Source organism: Ornithorhynchus anatinus, chromosome 12, assembly GCF_004115215.2.
Source record: "Ornithorhynchus anatinus isolate Pmale09 chromosome 12, mOrnAna1.pri.v4, whole genome shotgun sequence".
NCBI lineage: Eukaryota > Metazoa > Chordata > Mammalia > Monotremata > Ornithorhynchidae > Ornithorhynchus > Ornithorhynchus anatinus.
In genome coordinates, this window is record NC_041739.1 from 51,405,225 (window position 1) to 51,425,908 (window position 20,684).

Here is a 20,684-nt window from a genome sequence, read left to right on the forward strand (position 1 = left end):
GCCTGGAAGTCAGAGGACCTGGGTGCTGCATGACCTTGGGCAAATCACTTGACTTCTCTGTGCCTCAGAATCCTCAAATGCAAAATGGGAATTTAATACCTGTTCTCTCTCCTACTTAGATTGTGAGCTTCATGTGGGCCAGAGACTGTAACTGGTCTAATTAATTTATATCTAACCAGTGGTGAGAAAAGTGCTTGCCACATAATAACTGCTTAAAATATACCTCCAAAATGATTACTATCTAAGAGTGAGAGAGAAAAGGTATTTATTCCCATTATGAGGACAGTGAAGCTCAGAGAGGTTAAGTTGTTTTTTTGGGGGGGGGCGGGGTGGTTATGGCATTTGTTAAATGCTTACTATGTCCTAGGCACTGTTCTAAGTGCTGGGGTAGATGCAAGCTAATCAGGATGGACACAGTTCCTGTCCTAGATGGGAGTCACAGTCTTAATCCTCATTTTAGAGAGGAGGTCACTGAGGCCCAGAGAAATGAAGCGACTTGCCCAAGTTCATACAGCACACAGATGGTGAAGCTGGGATTAGCTTTTAGGCCTTTCTGACTCCCAGGCCTGGGCCCTATCCACTAGGCTGTGCTGCTTCTAAGGTCACACAGCAGGCTAGTGCTAGAGTCAGGACTAGAACCCTGGTCTACTGATTTCCAGTCCCATGCTCTTTCCCCAGCAACAGTGTGCCATCTGATTATCCGTATCAAACCCAGTGCTTGGCAAGCGCTTGACAAAGGCCATTATTATCCACATTATTTATACAATGAAGCTCATCTATGGAAACAGACTGTGTCATTGGAGCAATAAAAGGATCTTAGAAATGTTATTAAATGTTAGAAAGGCATTTTTTCTACGCAAAATCCAAATAATTTCTCACAAGAAACAAGTGTTGTCAATTATCTGGAATTTCTTTGCCAATCCAACAAAATAGCATTCTTTTCCTATTCCCTGTGCAACAGCTGGCAATCTGAGTGTAGAAATGGCCACTGGATGATGATTGCAGATGGTTTCTTTCCACTCTCTTCTAGCCAAAGGTGGCCCTGCCCTGACTCATCCAATCACAAAGACGGGTTCCACAAGGGGCTCTGAGATTCTCTAAACTCTTCTAGAGAGACAGATAGAGGGGCAGAGGACTGGATCCCTTGTCCAAAATGTAAAAGTTTGTCTGCTGAGACAGATGAAGAGGCCGAGAACTGGAAGTGTTGCCAAAAACACTTTTCCATCCTAACATTTCTGGGGTCAAAAAGCAACCTGTTGTCCTAAACACTTAGGAGGAAATTCAATTTGAAAGTGTCAATTCCTTGCACACTTTGTGAATTTAGGCAAGCCATTTAACTTCTCCCTGCCTCAGTCTCCTCATCTTTAAAATGGGGGTGAAATGTATGTTGCCTTTCCCTCAGACTGCAAGATCCATGAAGAAAGAGGATTGTGTCTAATCTGATTAACTTCTTGTGACCCAATGTATACCACAGTTCTTTATATATAGTAAGTTAACACCACAATTATTGGTGGTGTTACAATTATTATTAAATAATTATTGTAATTATCATCTTGAGTGGAATTTGTTGAGCACTTACAATAACTGTTGTAGTATTTGTTAAGCACTTACTATTGTGCTATGCGCTGTATGCCAGCGCTGGAGTAGATATAAGATAATCAGGTCCCACATGGGGCTTGCCGTCTAAATAGGAGGAAGAACAGAAGTGTGGCTGTGGGACTCTAGTCCCCAAATGTGGGGGTGCAGGTCTGGACCCCATCTTCTCCGCCACCCTCTACCCTGGTTGCTGGAGCTCCATCAGGGAAGACTGAGCCTCCAGCCAACAGCCAATGAGACTGTAAGCTCACTGTGGCCAGGAGATATATCTGTTTATTATTAGATTGTCCTCTCCCAAGCACTCAGTACAGTGCTCTGCACACAGTAAGCACTCAATAAAAATAATTGAGTGAATGAATAGAGAGTTCTTTCCCTTGACCACCGCACCCACCTTCTCCCCAGGGACAGCCCGTTCTGCTCAACACCAACACAGGAATCTGCTAGACTTAAGCTCCTTGAGAGCAGGGATTTTATCTCCCTACTCTAATAACAATAGTAATTTTAATAATAATGGTATTTGCAATGCACTTACTGTGTTCCAAGCACTGTTTTAAACACTGGGGTAGATACAAGGTAATCAGATTGTCCCACGTGGGGCTCACAGTCTTAATCCCCATTTTACAGATGAGATAACTGAGGCACAGAGAAGTGAAGTGGCTTGCCCGAGGTCACACAGCAGACAACTTGTGAGCGGGGATTAGAACACACATCCTCTGACTCCCATGCCCAGTCTCTTTCCACTAAGCCATGCTGCTTCTGTTGTATTAACAAGTACCATAATTATTATTATCCAACCTGGAAGGTGTTGAGGGAGTGGGGGAGGAGGGAGCTGCTGGGAAAGCCCAGCCCAAATCTCACGACTCTAATAATAATAAAAATAATAATGGTATTTGTTTAGTTCTTGCTATGTGCCAACACTGTTCTAAGCACTGGGGTAGATACAAGTTAGTCAGGTTGGACACAGTCCTGTCCCACAAAGGGCTCACACTCTTCATCCCTAGTTTATAGCTGAAGTAATTGAGGCCTGGAGAAATGATGTGCCCAAGGTCCCAAAGCAGGCATGTGGCAGAGCTGGGATTAGAACCCATGACCGGGGAGTCATCCCAGACCTGTGCTCTATCCACTAAGCCATGCTCCATTGTTTCCCTTAACTGAAATTTATTTTACTTTCTCCCACACTATACTGTTCTATTTTACTCTCCCAATTGCTTAGTATAGTGCTCTGCACACAGAAAGCACTCAATCAATATGACTGACTGGATTGTAAATTCCTTGAGGGGAAGGATTATGTCTACCAACTCTATTTTATTGGACTCTCCTTAGTGCTTGGTACAGCTAATTGAAGGGGGAAATGTGCATGCATGCACACACGCAAGCATACACGCATACCCCCATCTCCCTGCTTGTTGCATTGTTTGGAAGCAGCTGGAGCTATATTCAATTGCCGGTCAATCAAAAGTATTTTTTCAGTGGCATTAGTTAAGCGCTTATTATGTGTCAAGCTCATCTTGTAACATAGCCTAGTGGAAAGAGCACTTTTCCTGAGAATCAGAGGATCTGGGCTTACATCTTGCATTCTGACTGCTGTGTGACCTTCTGCAAGTCACTTAACTTCTCTGGGCCTCGGCTGCCTCTTTTTTTTTTACAGCATTTGTTAAGCACTAACTATGTACCTGGCACTGTACACTAAGCACTGGGGTAGATACCAGGTTGTCAGTTTGGACACAGGCCCCGGGCAGAGTGGGATTCATAGTCTTAATTCCCATTATGCGTGAGGTAATTGAGATACAGAGAAGTGAAGTGACTTGCCCAAGGTCACACAGTAGACAAGTGTCCTTCTGACTCCCAGACCCATGCTCTACCCACAAGGCCACAGTGCTTCTGTAACATAGGGTTTCAATACCTGTTCTCCCTTCCACTTTAACCGTGAGCGCTCCCGTGGGACAGGGACTGACCCCAGCAATTAGCCCAGTGCTTGGCACATCACAAGGGCTTAACAAATATCATTTGTGGCAAACTCCTTGTGGTCAGAAAATGTGTCTCCAGCTCTATTGCACTCTCCCAAGTGCTTAGTGTAATGCTCTGCTCGCAGTAAGTGCTCAATAAGTACAATCACTATGGGTTATCACCATTTTCACTACTGACACACACAGCAGGTGGAGAAAATGAAGCACAGAGTGGTCGAGGAAAGAGGCAGAGCTGAGATGAGGCTCACAAATTATCAACTCCCGACCCAGAGGGTGCCCTACAACCCCACTTTTCCAGAGAGATTCTTTCTAGATTTCTCCAATGAACTTCCAAAAGTGAATTGAATTTCTTTATTTTGGGGTGCTGATTTGCAGGCACTTTGTGCAGAGAACTGTATTAAACACTGGGAAAGAGTATATGAGTGGGAATTATATATGGACCCTGCCTCAGGAAGAACTAACCATCTATGAATAGAGGTCAGAGAGGACTAAATTACAGGACTATTTTTTTTTTTTTATGGGGATCGGGGAGGGATTGGATTTAATCACAGGAGCCGCCACAGAGCAGGGTTCAAGACTCGCCATCTCTGTCGGCAAGCAGGCTGAATTTATAGTTTCGTCTGGCTGGAGCACACAAAGGTTTGTTCGAGGGAAAGAAGAAAGAAAAAACAACAGGCAAATAAACCCACCCTGCAGCCAATAGGCCACTTGACTCTCTGACTTGCAAGACCTACCGTATTTCCCGATCTGTTAACAGCATCTCAGTTCGGGGTTTTGCTTAGTTCCCTTGGTATAGCATCAAGCTGGCCCGCCTTTTGGAGGGACCCGAGAAACTGCTCTAAACCGTCACTGAAAACACACAAAAAGTGCCCAGTGGCTTTTTGTATTCTCGTCTGCTCCGATGATGACGCCATGGAAAACAAAAAATCTGGAGATCATTAAATGGGTCCGCCAGGCAGCTGTTAAATCCCCCCTAAACAACGCCTGTACACAGGTTGCATGATGGAAATTGCACTTTGTGAGGAAAAGCCTAGATTTGGGCTCTTAAAAATATTACTGAGGGCTGGCAATTAGCTTAATTTTAATGAACTGTATTTACCACTGAAACGACACAATAAAACAATGCACAAAAGCGGCTACCTGACTGGTGTTTGAGCCTGTTTTAACCGATAATGCCATTTAATGTGATTTTCAAGTCACTAGCAGAGCCTGGAAAGGAAATGCAGAAGGACTGCAGGGAAATAAATTCCCTTAGGCAAAAGACAGCTTTGAAATCTGGGATAGGAAAGATACCCAGGTATTGAATGTTCGCCACCTCTCTTCTGAGATGCTCAGAGCAATATGGTTTCATTTATCCTCAAAGGAACCCCGTCAAATAAATTTTATCGTCCCTGTTTCCTAACTGGGTACAGTTGTCTTAGCGGCAATAGCAGTGCTCGGGACAAGTTCTAAAATGTTAATTCACTGACTGCCTCCTGGTGATGTTTCACACAAACGTTTCCTGGGCTGAAATTCACTCTCAAATATGATGATTACTACATTTATTAAGTGTTCTCTTTGTGTTAAGCACCGGGGGAAGTAATGATAATTATGGTACTTATTAAGCGCTTACTATGTGCCAAGCACTGTTCTAAGCAGTAGGGTAGATACAAGTCACTCAGGTTGGATACAGTCCCTGTCCCACCTGGGACTCACACTCTTAAGCCCCATTTTCCAGATGAGGTAACTGAGGCTCAGAGAAGTAAAGTGAGATCCCACAGCAGACATGCGGCAGAACCGGGATTAGAACCGAGGTCCTGGTGACTCCCAGGCCCGTGCTCTATCCACTAAGCCATGTTGCTTCTCAGCCGTGCTGAAAGATAATCAGTTCAGACCCAATACCTGCCCCACACGATGCTCACAATTAAGACCATCATGGCTGAAACGGTAACCATTTTGACAACACTGATTCTCCCCCATGTCAGACCCAATATCAGATGGAACATTACTGTTGAATCCTTGGTCGGCTCACTGAATCGGCCTGCCATCAATGGTATTTACTGAGTGCTCACTGTGCGTGGAGGAATTAAGAACTTGGGAGAGTACAATATTTATTCAGTAGTACTTATTGAGCGCTTACTGAGTGCAGAGCACTGTCCTAAGTGCTTGGGACAGAACGATAATAACAATATAGCAGACACAGTTCCTGTCCAGAGGAAGCTTACAGTCTAGAGATGAGATTACAGTCTAGGGGTACACATCTTACATTGAAAGTTTAATATCTAGAGGGGTGGATGGATATTCATATAAATGGTATAGTGGAGAGAGCATGGGCCTGGGAGTCAGAAGGACCTGGGTTCTAATCCCACTCCTCCACTTGTCTGCTGTGTGGCCCTGGGCAAGGCACTTCACTACTCTGTGCCACAGTTACCTCATATGTAAAATGTTTATCAAGACAGTGAGCCCCATGTGGGACAGGGACCATGTCCAATATGATTATCTTGTATCAATTCCAGTTCTTAGAATAGTGCTTAGCACATAGTAAAAGCTTAATAAATACTACAATTACTATTATTATTATTACCGCTATGCACACAGGGCTTCTTTCAAAGCACCAATCAAATAATTGGCATTTACTCAGCACCAAGGACATAGTAATAATAATTATGGTATTTGTTAAGTGCTTACTATGTGCCAATCACTGTACTAAGCACTGGAGTGGTTACAAGCAAACCAGTTGGACACAGTTCCTGTCCCACATGGGACTCACAGTCTCAATCCCCATTTTACAGCTGAGGCAAGTGAGGCCCAGAAAAGGGAAGAGATTTGCCCAAGGTCACACAGCAGACAAGTGGCTGAGCCCTGGACCTTCAAACTCCCACACCCATGCTCTATCTGCTGGGCCAAGATGCTTCACTACATGCAAAGCACTGTGCTATGCACTTGGGGAAGTACTCCAATCACCCTAAATGGATTTTGTAATCTTTCCTGAATCTTATGCAACACAGGGAACTAAGTGGCCTTGGAGGCCATGAGCGGTAGGGCGAGCTGGGGGGAAGGGCTTCTCACCCCTCTCCGCCCACCTCCGATTGGCGTCGGTGTGGCTACCGACAGCCCCGGCGGCCTGCCCTCCTGGTCTTGGACTGGGGGAATTGTGCTCATCTCCCCTCAGAGAATTCAAAAAGACTTCTCTATTTCCATAGGACCCCTCTCAGGGTCACACCTGGAGAGTTTCCAATACTCCACCAGTCTCGACTACGGGAGGGAGGATCAAGCAGAGGCCTATCCATTCCATTCCTAGCTTGGCCAGTGGCTAGCAAATGGAAGGCCATCTGCTACAAATCAAAACTCACCTGTGCTGGGTAGCAGCGGCATAGGAGAGAGTCAAGGGTGGACACTCAATTTTATTGCGTAGAAGGAGGCAATGGTAAACCACTTCTGGATTTTTACCAAGAAAACTCTATGAATCTGCTGCCAGAATGATCGCAGATGGAGGTGGGACATTCTGGGAGAGATGTGTCCATTGCGTCACTACGGTTCAGAGACAACTTGACAGCATAAGACTAGACCATTCCTCTAGCGGGGTTAGCAGCCTGGCAATCCGTCTGAATTGCCAATCTTCCTAAAATCCTCAGCAGGTAAAAGGGAGTGAAAGAATATGCATCAGACTGCAGAGATGAGTACCTCAAAGAAGGCAGTCTTACACAAAGATACACACACAAACCCCTATAGACACCTACATGTGCACAAACATATAAGCAGCATGTCTTACTGGATAGAGCATGGGCCTGGGGGTCAGAAGGACTAGAGTTCTATTTCCAGCTCTGCCACATGTCTGCTGTGTGACCTTGGGCAACTCACTTCACTTTTCTGGGCCTCAGTTACTTCATCTGTAAAATGGGGATTAAGAGTGACAGCCCCACGTGGGACAGGGAATGTATCCAACCCAATCTGCTTTTATCCACCCCAGCACTTAGAACAATGCTTGGCACAGAGTAAGTGCTTAACAAGTACCATAATTATATTATTATTACAAACACATACACTCTGATACATTGACAAATACATGACTCAGACATGGACCCACAACTACACAGACACACACATTTATGCCCACAAATAGGCAACAGACAGACAAATATCAATCTTGCCTCTTCATACTTATACCCACATAAACCAAAATGAATCTTGCCTCCTTTAAGCCGGCCCCTAAATAAAAGTTTCAGAGTTCTGTAAACTCACAAACCTCAAACTAAGTACTGAATTGCTTTAGGAAAACTTCCAAAGCTGCAAGTCCAATGGAAGCTCAGGACAACTTTCATCCTGTAGTTTTATGATCTTCCATGACACTCTAATAACACTGGCAGCCACAAAACTATTAATTTAAGGTTGAAGAGTTTCAGTTACTCCCCATCTTGGCTGTCATCCTGTCACACATGAGCTGAATTATGTGAAGGAGAGAAATAGAAGGAATAGCTTCTGTTGCTGAGTACAGGATCATTGGGATATATTTATGTACATGTACATAGAAATGGGGGCAGAACACGTCTGCCAACTCAGTCGTATTCTCCCAAGCGCTCTCTACAGTGCTCTGAATGTAATAAGCAGTCAATAAATGCCTTTGATGATGATGATGACAATAAGTGTAACTGGCAAACAGCCTTAAAATTATAATTGCTTTACTGGATAAGCATTTACTATGTGCCAAACGCCATACTAAGTGATGAGGTAGATACAATATAAGCAGATAAGGCACAGTCAAATGAGAAAAAGTATAACAGGCTCATTCTTGTCTTGTCTTATGCTGTCGAGTCATTTCTGACCCATAGCAACACCACAGACACATCTCTCCCAGAACGCCCCGCTCTCCGTCTGCAATCGTTCCGGAAGCGGATCCGCAGAGTTTCCTCGGACAAAATCCAGAAGGAGTTTACCACTGACACTTTCCACACAGTAAACTTGAGACTCTGCCCTTGCCTCTCTCCCATGCCACCACTGCCCAGCACGGGGGAGTTTTGACTTGCAGCAGATTGCCTTCCACTCGTTAGCCACTGCCCAAGCTAGGAATGGAACGGGTAGGCCTCTACTTGATTCTCCCTCCCATAGCCAAGACTAGTAGAGGCCTGGAAACTCTCCAGGTGCAACCCTGAGAGGGGAGTTTCATTCTTACAGATGAGAAAAGAGAGGCACAGAGAAGCCACAAGGGAAGTAGCATAGCTTACTGGATAGAGCCCGAGTCTGAAAATCAGAAGGACTGGGTTCTAGTCCCAGCTCCACCACTTGTCTGCTGAGTGACCTCTGTGCCTTAGTTACCCCATCTGTAAAACGGGAATTAAGACTGTGAGTCCCATGTGGACATGAACTGTGTCCAATCTGATTACCTTGTATCTTCCCCAGCACTTAGAACAGTTCCCGACTTAACCAATACCATACCAAAAAAGTGACACCCAGGTCAGCAAGTAAGCGGCGGAGTCGGGACTAGAACCCAAGTCTCCTGATTCCTAGGCCCGTAATCTTTCCACAGGCTCATGCTATCTATTGCATGACCCTGGGGTAATGGATATTCCCTTCCACACTGCATAAAGGTAAAGATTATTATTACTGTATAGTGTCCATGCTTAGAACAGTGCTTGGCACATAGTAAGTGCTCAATAAATACCATCATTACTATTATACTGATGATGCCACTTCCCTGCAGTGTGATCCAACAGTTAGAGATAAGGCAACCTCGCAGTCCTCCTCTCACTGACTTCACCTAAGAATTTAAGTCTTTTCTTGCTACCGATATCAACTAATCAATCGATGGTACTTATTGAGCACTTTCTGCTTCAGAGCACTGTACTAGCGCTTGGAAAGAACAATTTGGCAACAGATAGAGACAATTCCTACCCAACAACTGGCTCACAGTCTATAGGGTCTACTGGGGTGTCTATTGGGGTGTATAATGAGCCTATTATACTTTTTCTCATTTGACTATGCCTTATCTGCTTATATTGTATCTACCTCATCACTTAGTATGGCATTTGGCACATAGTAAATGCTTAACCAGTAAAGCAATTATAATTTTAAGGCTGTTTGCCAGCTTAAAAACTACCGCTGTTATCCTTTTTCAAAAGCTGTGTGGGACATAAGCCTCGTCACCTCCATGGTGCTGGGACCCTTGGAGGTGACACCCATGGATGATAATAATAACAATTGCGGTATTTAAGTGTTTACTATATGCCAAGCACTATATTAAGCTCTGGGGTGGATACGAGCAAATAGGGGCGGACACAGTCCCTGTTCCACATGGGGCTCACAATCTCAATTACCACTTGACAGATGAAGTAACTGAGGTCCAGAAATTTGAAGTGACTTGCCTTGGAGCTGGGATTAGAACCCATGACCTCCTGACTCCCAGGTCCGTGCTGGCACCCATGAAATTAGCACTCATGGAGCTGACGATCATGGAGTTATCTCCCCTATAGTTGAAACCTATCAACTGGACCCTATGGAACTGGCCCCCTTGGGGTTGACACCCACGATGCTGACACCCATGGGGATAGCGCTTATGAAAAGCAGAGCCTGTTACACTCTCTCCCCACCCAGCATAAAAACAAAAGCACCAGGTAAAGACATCAGCATCTAAGTCCAAACAAGTTTAGGCATATCTCTCGACTAAACTGAGGGTCCCCTATAGAGTCCTCTGCTGCAAAGAGATAATAGAATCCAGGATAATTGAGTGAACAGTGGAGAGGAACTGAAATCACACCTACCACTCTGGTGGCGGCCAAAGACTCTGCTAACAAAGGCACATACTAAACTCCTTTAAAAACAAAAAGTGTGTCCAATGACTCGTGCCATCTAACCTCTGAACCGAGTCCTTGCCTTTCACCAACCTCATTTCGATAACAAACTTCGTGGCAAAGTGACTCACAAACGTCCAGTCCAATGGGGCAACAAACACTGGGTGGAGGTTTTTTTTGTCTTTTCTTTGATTTATGGGCTCTGTTTCTTCCAAATGGGAGTAGTGATCATGTGACCACACCTCAAGAGCACTGGCTTACTCAAGGTATTGAGAAAGTTCCGCTTCAATAGCTCTCACGTACTGACCTCCAAAAGCTTCTTTTCAATGGTTCTGTTGCAAAAGGCATCATGAGTAAAGGACACAGAATGCTACTTTTCAATAGATCTGGCCCACTTTGTAAGTGATGTGTCTGTAGGTTTGGGAGGTTACCAAAAAGAAAACGCACTACTGAAAGGTTTAGTATGGTGCCCTGCACACAGTAAGAGCTCAATAAATACAAATGATTGATTTGAATCTCCATACTTGAGGTTTGAAGACGACACCTCAGCTAGTTTTTGTATTATAGGTAGGTATGAGGGTGGCTGGTGAGATCAATGAGTGTTCAATAATTTTCCACATAGGTAGGCTTCACTATTATTTTTGTTAATGGTGTATGTTAAGCACTTATTATGTGCCAGGCACTGCACTAAGCGCTGGGGTAGATACGAGCTAATCATGTTGAACATTTAGTCCATGTCTCACATGAGGCTCACAGTTTTAATCACCATTTTACATACGAGGTAACTGAGGCACAGTGAACAGTGAAGTGAAGAGACTTGCCCTAGATCACCCAGCAGACAAGTGGTGGAGTCCAGATTAGAACCCAAGTCCTTCCGACTCCCAGGTCCCGGATTTATCAACTATGCCATATTGCTTCTCATTTGCTTTCAAAATGTTTTGATTCTTCCACTTATCTACTATGTGACCTTGACTAAGTCACTTATCTTCTCTGTGCCTCAGTTTCTTCATCTGCAAGATGGGGCTTAAGTCCCTATTCTTTCTTCTCTCCCCCTTAAACTCTGAGCCCCATATGTGACAGGGACTGTGTTTCTGACCCAATTAGGGCAGGGAATGTGTCTGTTTATTGTTATATTGTACTCTCCCATTCACTTAGTACAGCGCTCTGTATACAGTAAGTGCCCAAAAAATTCAGTTAAATGATTATCTCAAGATCTTCACCAGTGCTTAGTATTGTGTTGGGCACATAGCAAGCGCTTAATGAGTACCACATTATTATTTTCATTATTATGACTGTTACCACATTGATTTCTTCTTCTTGATGTCAGACCCTTCTAAAGCCTCATTCCTGCAAGACAAGCTGATCTGTCTTCTCCTGCAGCCTAGGACATGGGGGTCTTGGTTTGGTGGACAGGAGGGGGAAAGGAAAATGGGAAGGGATGGAGGTAACTCTTGCGGTGAAGGAGTGGTGAAGATGCAGAGCGCTTTCCCCAGATGGCCGTGCAAGCTGCCGCCCCTAGCATGGAGAGACGTGCAGTTTCCCAGGAGTCTTGGCGTCAAAGTGGCCTGAAAACGTTTGGATTGGATTCTGCTGCTATTTTCTCTCGGACGGTTCCCTGAGAGCAAAGTAAATTAAATTGGAAGGGAAACGGTCACACCTGCAAAGTAGTATTGCAGGGTTACTCTTCATAAAACATGCAATGGAGCTAACACCCATTTCAAAACAGAACTTTAAAAGACATTAATAGCAGCACGCTGGTAGACTAATGCCCCAAAACAAAAGTGGCGTTTTCCCTGTGCCAGCCCTCTCTTCGACCCCGCCCCATTCCACAGGCACTGTACATTGTATGACATCCCCGGTCCTGGGTGCAACAGACAAATTAATTAGTCTATTAAAACACTAGTTGTATCCTGGCACCGCTGCTTAAGTTACCACCTCAGTAACCAACTTCTGACTCCAAACTATCTGGCATTTGTTCCTGGGAGAAATGGGAAAAATATATATATATATATATATATTTTCAAAGGGTTGGGTAACATTCCACCTGACCTAAACTCAGAAACATCCATAGCACAGAAGTCAGGAACCGTGTGGTGGTTGGCAGCAATGGGGGAAACCTTGGGCTTTCTCCCTCCCTCATAGCCACTCCCTGCTAATCAATCAATCAATCAATGACACTATGCTAAGTGCTGGGGGGGGGGGGGGAGGGAGTACAATGCAATGGAATTAGCAGTCACATTCCCTGCCCATAAAGAAAGGAAAGAGTAAACCTCCCAACACCAATGCCCAACTCACGACAAAAGCGAACGAAAGGTCGAGAAATCATTGGCTAGTAATCTGCACCTAAATAATAAGAATACTAATGATGATGGTATTAGTTAAGTGCTTACTGTGTGCCGAGCACTGTTCTAAGCACTGGGGTAAATACAAGGTACTCAGGTTGTCCCACCTGGGGCTCATTTTACAGATGAGATAACTGAGGCACAGAGAAGTCAAGTGACTTGCCCAAAGTCACGCAGCTGATCAATGGTGGAGCTGGGATTAGAACCTATGACCTCTGACTCCCAAGCCCGAGCTCTTTCCATTAGCCATGCTGCTTCTCTAAAGGAAAAATAGCTATGTGTGTGTGCAAACTGATTGAATATGTACTCAACCTATAGAGTCAATTCTTTATTTCAACTACTACAGCTTTAATTATTTTTAATATTTGTCTCCATCATTAGGGTATAAGTACCTGAGGGCAAGACATAGGTCCCTTCTTTATTTTGCACTTCCCAAGTGGGCAGGGAATGTGTCTGTTTATTGTTATATTGCACTCTCCCAAGCGCTTAGTACAGTGCTCTGCATGCAGTAAGTGCTCAATAAATACAACTGAATGAAGTGGGTTGTCAGTAAACATAACTACTACCATTGCTGTTGTATCAAACTGAATCACACAAAAAGACTTTGAACTACCTCCTTCTAAAACTGGGAGCACTGAAGAAGGAACCTAAAAGAGAAGCAACTTGGTTTAGTTGAAAGATCATGAGATTGGGAGGCTGGAAACCTGGATTCTAATCTTGCTTCTGCCACTTGCCTGCTGTGTGTCTTTGGGCAAGTCATTTAACTTCTCTGGGCCTCAGGCTCCTAAAAAATGGGGATTTCATACCTGCTGTCCCTCCTACTTAGATTGTGAGCCCTATAAGGAAGAGGAACTACCCCAGCACTTATTATAGTACTTGGCATATGGTAAGCATTTAAACGCCACAATTATTAATTATCCTGCCTACACCAACCACATTCCTCCAGCGCTTGGCTTAACAAGCCTCTCCCAACTAGTAACCATAATTTCAGTAGGTCTTTATGAGAGGACTTTAACTACGAACTGAACTTGATTCTAGGACTGAAGCCCAGGTATTGCAACCCTGCCCATTCATAATGTCCCACAAAGCATCTCCCATCCATGCCTCTCAGCGCTATCGATGAGGTGAGGTAAGGGTGTGGATGCCCCCCTAGATTGCAAACTCCTTGGGGGCAGGGATCTGGTCCACCCAGCCTAGTGAACTGTACTCTCTCAGGTGCTTAAATATAGCATTCTGCTAATTCTGTTGTATTGTCCTCCCCCAAGAGCTCAGTACAGTGCTCCAAACATAGTAAGTGCTCAATAAATACCATTGATTGCTCTGCCCACAATAAGGGCTCTGATTGTTAGACTGATTGACTGTTGACCACCATATCACTCAGTGCCGAATTTAAGGAGGGCACATCCACCACTTTACCCCATCTCACCCCTAGCCTCCCCCCGGATTTCTGCAAGAACTCCCAAAGGATGTGGCGACTGACAATTCCCCCCAGTCCATTCACTTCTTGGGGGGAGAAATGGGCCCATTATCTAGTTCCCTTCCACCGCATCTCTGAGAATAGAGCACAGGTAAGCTTATGCTCTAGTTTCTAAATTCAAGACATCACTGAAAAGTCTGAACCCTAAAGAATTATTTGTGCCAACTAATGGACTCACTCACTTTACTCTAAATGATGTTCTAGACTTTAAACTACATTTAACTGTCCCTTTGATGCCTAAGAATATTATTGCAGGTGTGTATCTCAACATCAATAGTTTAACTACATATAGCTCAACTTTGGCCAGAGCTTTCAATGTTTAACACTGTCCTTCACTTGTCTGAGAATAGAGGCAGGCACATATTCCAGTTTCTAAGTTCAAGACATTACTGAAAAGTCAACCCCAAAGAAAGAAAATTAGCCTCAAGCAACCGACTCTCTCGTCCCATTCTGAATGACCTTCAGGGCTGCAGGTTCTAGATTCTTCACCAAGCTAGAAAGTGCCACCAAGCTGCCGACGGTTTCTCTGTCTCTGCCCTCCCCCATTTGGATGAACAGACAGGACACCGTGTCTGAATGGTCTGTTCTTTCACCTATCCCAGAGCTTGGCATGGAGCTCAGCAGAGAGTAAATGCTCAGTGGGTACCACCATCAACAGAGTCTGGAAACGGAGCTGGAAGGCCAGCTTTAGTCATTCTTCTAAAAGGAACAGTTCCACCTTGGAGACCTGGTCACAGAAATCAAAAGGGAAGCATTCTAGGCCGAAAGAGAGGGCAACTGAGCATAAAATGATGTAGAACTCCAGGCCCTCCCGTAGCCCAGCCTGCCCACGGCTGAGAAAAACTATTCCCTCTATGTTGGACACAGCCCTAAAATGACATCGACCCCTTCTTTGGCTCCTCTTGGCCCTCTATTGCCTTTCGGCAGTTGAGTTTGAGCGAGGCTCGCAGACAGCCCACATGCCACCCATCACAGCCGCCTTTTCACTTCAAAGAGTTCTCCTCAGAGTTGCCAGACTTCTTTGAGAGCTTCTGCCAAGAAGTGCCTTGCTCCGCTACTTCTGGGCCCTGCAGTCATGGCAGAGCAGTAACACCTTTGCCCTGAGTCAGTCAGTAAGTCAGTCGTATTTATGGAGCCCTTATGGTGCAGAGCAATGTACTAAGCACTTGGGAGAGTACGACAGAACAATAAATAGACACTTTCCTTGCCCACAATGAGCTTAAGGACATTTTAAAGGAAGAAACAGAATTCTAGCCCTGGTTTGTTTGGCCTAAGATTGTGAGACAGGAACAGTTCCTGGTCCAGCCAGGAAATAAGAAGCCACAAATCACACTGGGCTCTGATCTCCTTTTCTTTCTTTAATGGTATTTATTAAGCGCTTACTATGTGCCAGGCACTGTGCTAAGCACTGGCATATGTACAAATAAATCTAAATCAGGTTGGACACAGGTTGTGTAACAATGAGCACTCTGGACTCTGAATCCAGCAATCCAAGTTCGTATCTCGGTGGGACCTCAAAATTTTGAGAAGCAGCATGGCGCAGTGGATAGAGCATGGACCTGGGAGTCAGAAGGTCATGAGTTCTAATCCCAGCTCTGCCACTTGTCTGCTGAGGGACCTTGGACAAGTCACTTTACTTCTCTGGGCCTCAATGACCTCATTTGTAAAATGGAGATTGCGACTGTGAGCCCCAAACGGGACGAGGACTTTGTCCAACTCCATTTGCTTGCATCCACCCCAGCGCCTAGTACAGTGCCTGGTGCATAGTAAGCATTTAACAAATACCATCATTATTATTATTACACAGTCCCTGTCCCACCTGATTCCCATTTAATTCCCATTAAATGTCTTAAGTTTTAATTCTCATTTTACAGATCAGGTAACTGAGTCATAAAAAACGTTGAGTGGCTTGCCCAAGGTCACACAGAAGGCAAGTGGAGGATCCAGGATTAGAATACAGGTCCTTCTGACTCCCAGACCTGTGTTCCATCCACTAGGTCATTTGGGTCAGGATTCTTAAAACACCACTGGGCTGCCGTCAGGAGGGGAAATACAAACATCTCCAATCAATCGATCAATAGGAGTTATTGAGTTTATCTACTGGGTGCAGAGATCTGTACATAGATGTGGAGCTGTGTGGTCTAGTGGAAATAATAATAATAATGATTATAGTATTTAAGCACTTACTATGTACCAAGCACTGTTCTAAGTGCTGAGGTAGATACAAGTTAGGCAAGTTGGAACAGTCCCTGTCCCACAGTGGGGCTCACCCTCTCAATACCCATTTTACAGATGAGGGAACTGAGGCCCAGAAAAGTGAAGTAACTTTCCCAAGGTCACACAGCGGACAAGTGGCAGGGCCGAGATTAGAACCGAGGTCCTTCTGACTCCCAGGCTTGTGTTCTATCCACTAACCCATGCTAGAAAGAGCACTGGGCTGAGTTCGGAGATCCTGTGTTCTCATCTCAGCTCTACCACTGGCCTGCTGAGTGACCTAGGGCATGTCTCAGGCCCTCAGTTTCCTCCTCTGAAAAATGGGAACTCAATACCTGTTCTCCTGCCCACTAGCCTAAACCCCCTGTTTGGGACCAGGACTATGTCTGATCTGATTATCTTGTATCTACTCAGGACTTCCCCTCTCAGGATGGCACCTGGAGAGTTTCGAGTACCTTACCAGTCTCGACTACGGGAGGGAGAGTCAAGCAGAGGCATATCCATTCCATTCCCAGCTTGGGCAGTGGCTAGTGAGTGGAAGGCAATCTGCTACAAGTCAAAGGTCCCCTGTGCTGGGCAGCAGCAGCACGGGAGAGAGTCGAGAGTCGAGGGTGGAGACTCAAGACAGAACCCAGGCCTGGGACTCAGAACAACCTGGATTCTAATCCCAGCTCCACCACACATCTCCTGTGTGGCCTTGGGCAAATCACTTCACTAGGCCTCAGTTTCCTCATCTGTAACATGGGGATGAAGACTGTGAGCCCCACATGGGACAGAGACTGTGTCCAACCCAATTTGCTTTTATCCACCCCAGTGCTTTAGTACAGTGCCTGGTACATGGAAAGCACTTAAAAAATTCCACAAGTAGTATTATTCTATGAGCTGAGGGAAAAAAAAACACAGGGGAGAATTAGATGCATAGGTGAGAAACTGGTTTTGATGCCATCTATATAATGAGCTGTTTCCAATGGCCCGCTGCACCTGCCCAAGCCGAGCACCCCTAGCACCTTAGAGAAGGAGCTTAGCCAGACCAAGGTCAGGATGGAAGAGTTCATGCCGAAGCACCAAAATGAGAACTATGAGTTAGGGGAAGAAACCAAAGAAATTCCCTGTTGAGAAAGAAAGAAAATCAGTCTTCCTTACCCACATTTGTAGACCTCCCTTAAAGATGATTTTGCTTGCGATTGCGAAACACCATAGAAGAGGGAAAAAAACTGACTGCTGAATTATGCTTCGCAGAAGTGTTGAACGCATTCCCACCTGTGTATTCTTTCCCAGAGTTTAGTACATCATACTCTAAGCATTTAATAAATACTATTACTTCTACTTCTTTGGAGCAGCAGATGGAAGATTGGGTTTGCTAATTGGTGGAATGGTTCGTCTGGAAAGGATTGTGGTTTGGAGAAAGCGAACATTAGAAAAGTTCTTTTTAATTGGAAAAGGAAATGGCTTGATTTAAAGAAAACTAACATTCCATTAAATGGAGCGCTTCATTTACAACAGCTTACACTAAAGGAAGAGTGGTTTTCTGTGGAGCTTGCTTAAAATGGGTCATTATTTCTGATGCTTTGGTTGAAGTACTGTTTGCTCTACATATCCCCCTAGTACTGCTACAATATCAAGACTTCTCATCCTAGGTAAACATTTAATGGGAATGTTTAACAGGATCTGTTTCTCTACTCCATAAGCAAACACACGCAAACCTTGTAAATCATTATAACACCCACAAGATGCTATGAAAATAGTGACACACAAAAAAAATCACAACCGAATGGATAGTCAAATAACTCAAGAAACCCAGCATGGATTGCTGACTTTGGATATGATGACTATGTTTAACAAGGTGTTCCTGATAGAAACAAAATACTCCCAGGTCCAGAGTACGTCCATACGAAACGTCAGAAGCGTCTTAACTATACAGCAAAGTGCCCCTGTCCGGACTTTGTGGCTAGCTTCAGAAAGTCAGGACCGCAAAGAAAATCTCTTTATTGAATGGTAGTAACTGTCATATTTGTTAAATGCTTACTCCGGGCTAAGCACCGTACTGAACTCTGGGGTAGGTCCAAGTTAATCAGGTTGGACACAGTCCCTGTTCCACAGAGGGCTCACAGTCTAAGAGTCAGGAAGAGCAGGGATTTCTCAGAGCTTCGCTCTTCTCTCGAGGAGGAAACGGAGTCGTCTGCCTCCGACAACTTTCAGCATGAATCCTGCGGGTTTCCACAGAAGTGGAAAATCAGTAGTCCTTCTTGGCCTACAATATCTAGGCACTAGCTCATGCTCAATGAGGCGTTTTTCCGTGGGCGGAGCGGGCGGGCTCTAGTTCTGGTGGCAACGCACACGCATTCTGCCTCGGGTACAGCATCTGGAAGCCATTCCAGGGCTGGGAGGTGGGCCGCTATACCAGGAGCAGAAGGGACTCCACAGAACCCAGAAGGAAGTGGATTTGGGTGATCCAGCTCTAGAGAAAATACTGACCGGCTAGACCAACAGGCCGGGAACGAATCTCTGGGGTTGTGGTGGCCACAGACCTTCCTACCAGGCTACCATTTTACTATGAAGACTAAATTGATGCTGCCACTTAAAGCCCAGGAGAAGGGTGAGGGAACTGAACTCTGAACTCCTGAGGACCAGGGCAGTTGACAGTAGGGGGTGTCTCTACCAACGCTACTCCATTGTGTTCTCCCAAGCTCTCACTACAGTGCTCTGCAGATAGTGAGCACTCAATACATACCACTGATTGACAGTTTGATGCCTCAGGAATGAAGAGGAGAGTGGAGAGAAGATAACCTCAATTTAATTTTTTTATAGTATTTGCTAAGCACTATGTAACAAACACTGTTTTAAGAGCTGGGGTAGTTACAAGTTAAATAGGATGGACGTAGTCCCTGTCCCTTATGGGGCTCACAGTCTAAGTCAGAAAGAGAAGGGGGATTGAATCCCTCTTTTAGAGATGATTGAAAGGGTCAAGAGCCCTCAGACCGAGAAAAGGCTTGAAGACTGATGGCAAATATTTTATGGCTTTTTTTTTTTCCCACGAGGCATGGCATGAGGACAGAGCAAAAAGGCACAGGCTTAACTCACCCAGGAAGGGACTAACATTACAATCAAGGAAGCATTTTTCACCAGGAAAAGATATTGAAACTGAAGCAGGACAGTAGTGTCAGGCACAGCACCTTTTCCTCATGTATCTGTCTCATCAGTGCACACAAATAGACTCTCCCCACAGAATAACAGAATCTTAAATGGTCAAAGAATAGGGCTCACTCTTCTTCCTTCACCCTTCTACCCTTCTTTCCTCTCCCTTCCTCCTCCCTCTCTATATCCCTCTTTTTCTCTGAGTCTTTTCTCTCTCTCCCCTCCTGCTGTTGCTGTTCCCTCTCTCCTGCGGCCCTTTAAATGGGGCTTCCCTGGTAGAAGTCGTTAGACCACCCTAAGCCCACCAGACAATGAGTGGGGGCCCAAGGCACTGTATTCCCAGCCCTTAATAATTATGGTGGTGGTTGTTCAGCTCTTACTCTATGCCAAGTACCGTATTAAATGCTGGAGTATAGATATTAATCAAGTTGGACAAAATCCTGTCACTCACTGGGTTCACACTAAGTAAAAGGGAACACAGGCAGTGAATCCCCATTTTACAGATGAGGAAACTGATGCCCAAAGAGATTAAAAAACTTGCCCGAGGTCACACAGCAGGCAGGTGGCAGCCGGAATTAGAATCCAGGTCCTCTGACTGCCAGGCCCAGGATCTTTTCCACTAGGCCTCAGTGCCCTCCACTGCACTGCACTGGCTGTGTGAAATTGGGTGGGTGGGGAATCCATAAACCCAAGATTGGATAAGCGCTCAATAAATATGACTGAATGAACGTGAAGGAGTTCACAGGAGTGAGGGAGCAGACAAGAGAGATCAGTCAGAGGTGGGTTTGGTGATTTGCAGTCATTTTCTGGCTCCGCTGGATAAGGGAATATTTAGGTTTTCCATATTTTGATTCTGCTCCCAGAACATTTAGGAGTAGACAGTGAGCAGACACTAATCAATCTAAAAATGGTATTTACTGAATGCTTACAGTATGCAGAGCACTATACTCAGTACTATAGTAGTCTTTGTAGGAACAATGCCTGTCCTCAAAGAGCTTTCTCCTAGTGGGAACAACAATAATAGTATTTGTTAAGGATCTACTATGTTCCAAATCCTGTATTAAGCTCTGGAGTAGATACAATACAAGCAGATCAAACCAAGTCTCTGACCTAAAAGGGGCTCAAAGAGTAAGAGGGAAGATACCTAATTTTTGTGTTTACCAACAAGGCAACTGAGGTCCAGAGAAAT

General features: G+C 44.9%; 1 protein-coding gene and 2 non-coding genes across 4 annotated transcripts in view; 2 read left to right on the plus strand and 1 right to left on the minus strand.

Moving 5' to 3' along the window:
• BMPR1B (bone morphogenetic protein receptor type 1B) overlaps positions 1 to 20,684 on the minus strand; it is a 251,003-nt gene that overhangs the window by 137,054 nt on the left and 93,265 nt on the right. The gene's annotated exons all lie outside the window — the stretch shown is intronic.
• On the plus strand, positions 6,748 to 6,885 carry LOC114815742. Its single transcript, XR_003763544.1, has one exon. It is a non-coding gene; the product is annotated as a small nucleolar RNA SNORA7 (small nucleolar RNA).
• On the plus strand, positions 16,780 to 16,917 carry LOC114815705. The gene has a single exon (XR_003763508.1). It is a non-coding gene; the product is annotated as a small nucleolar RNA SNORA7 (small nucleolar RNA).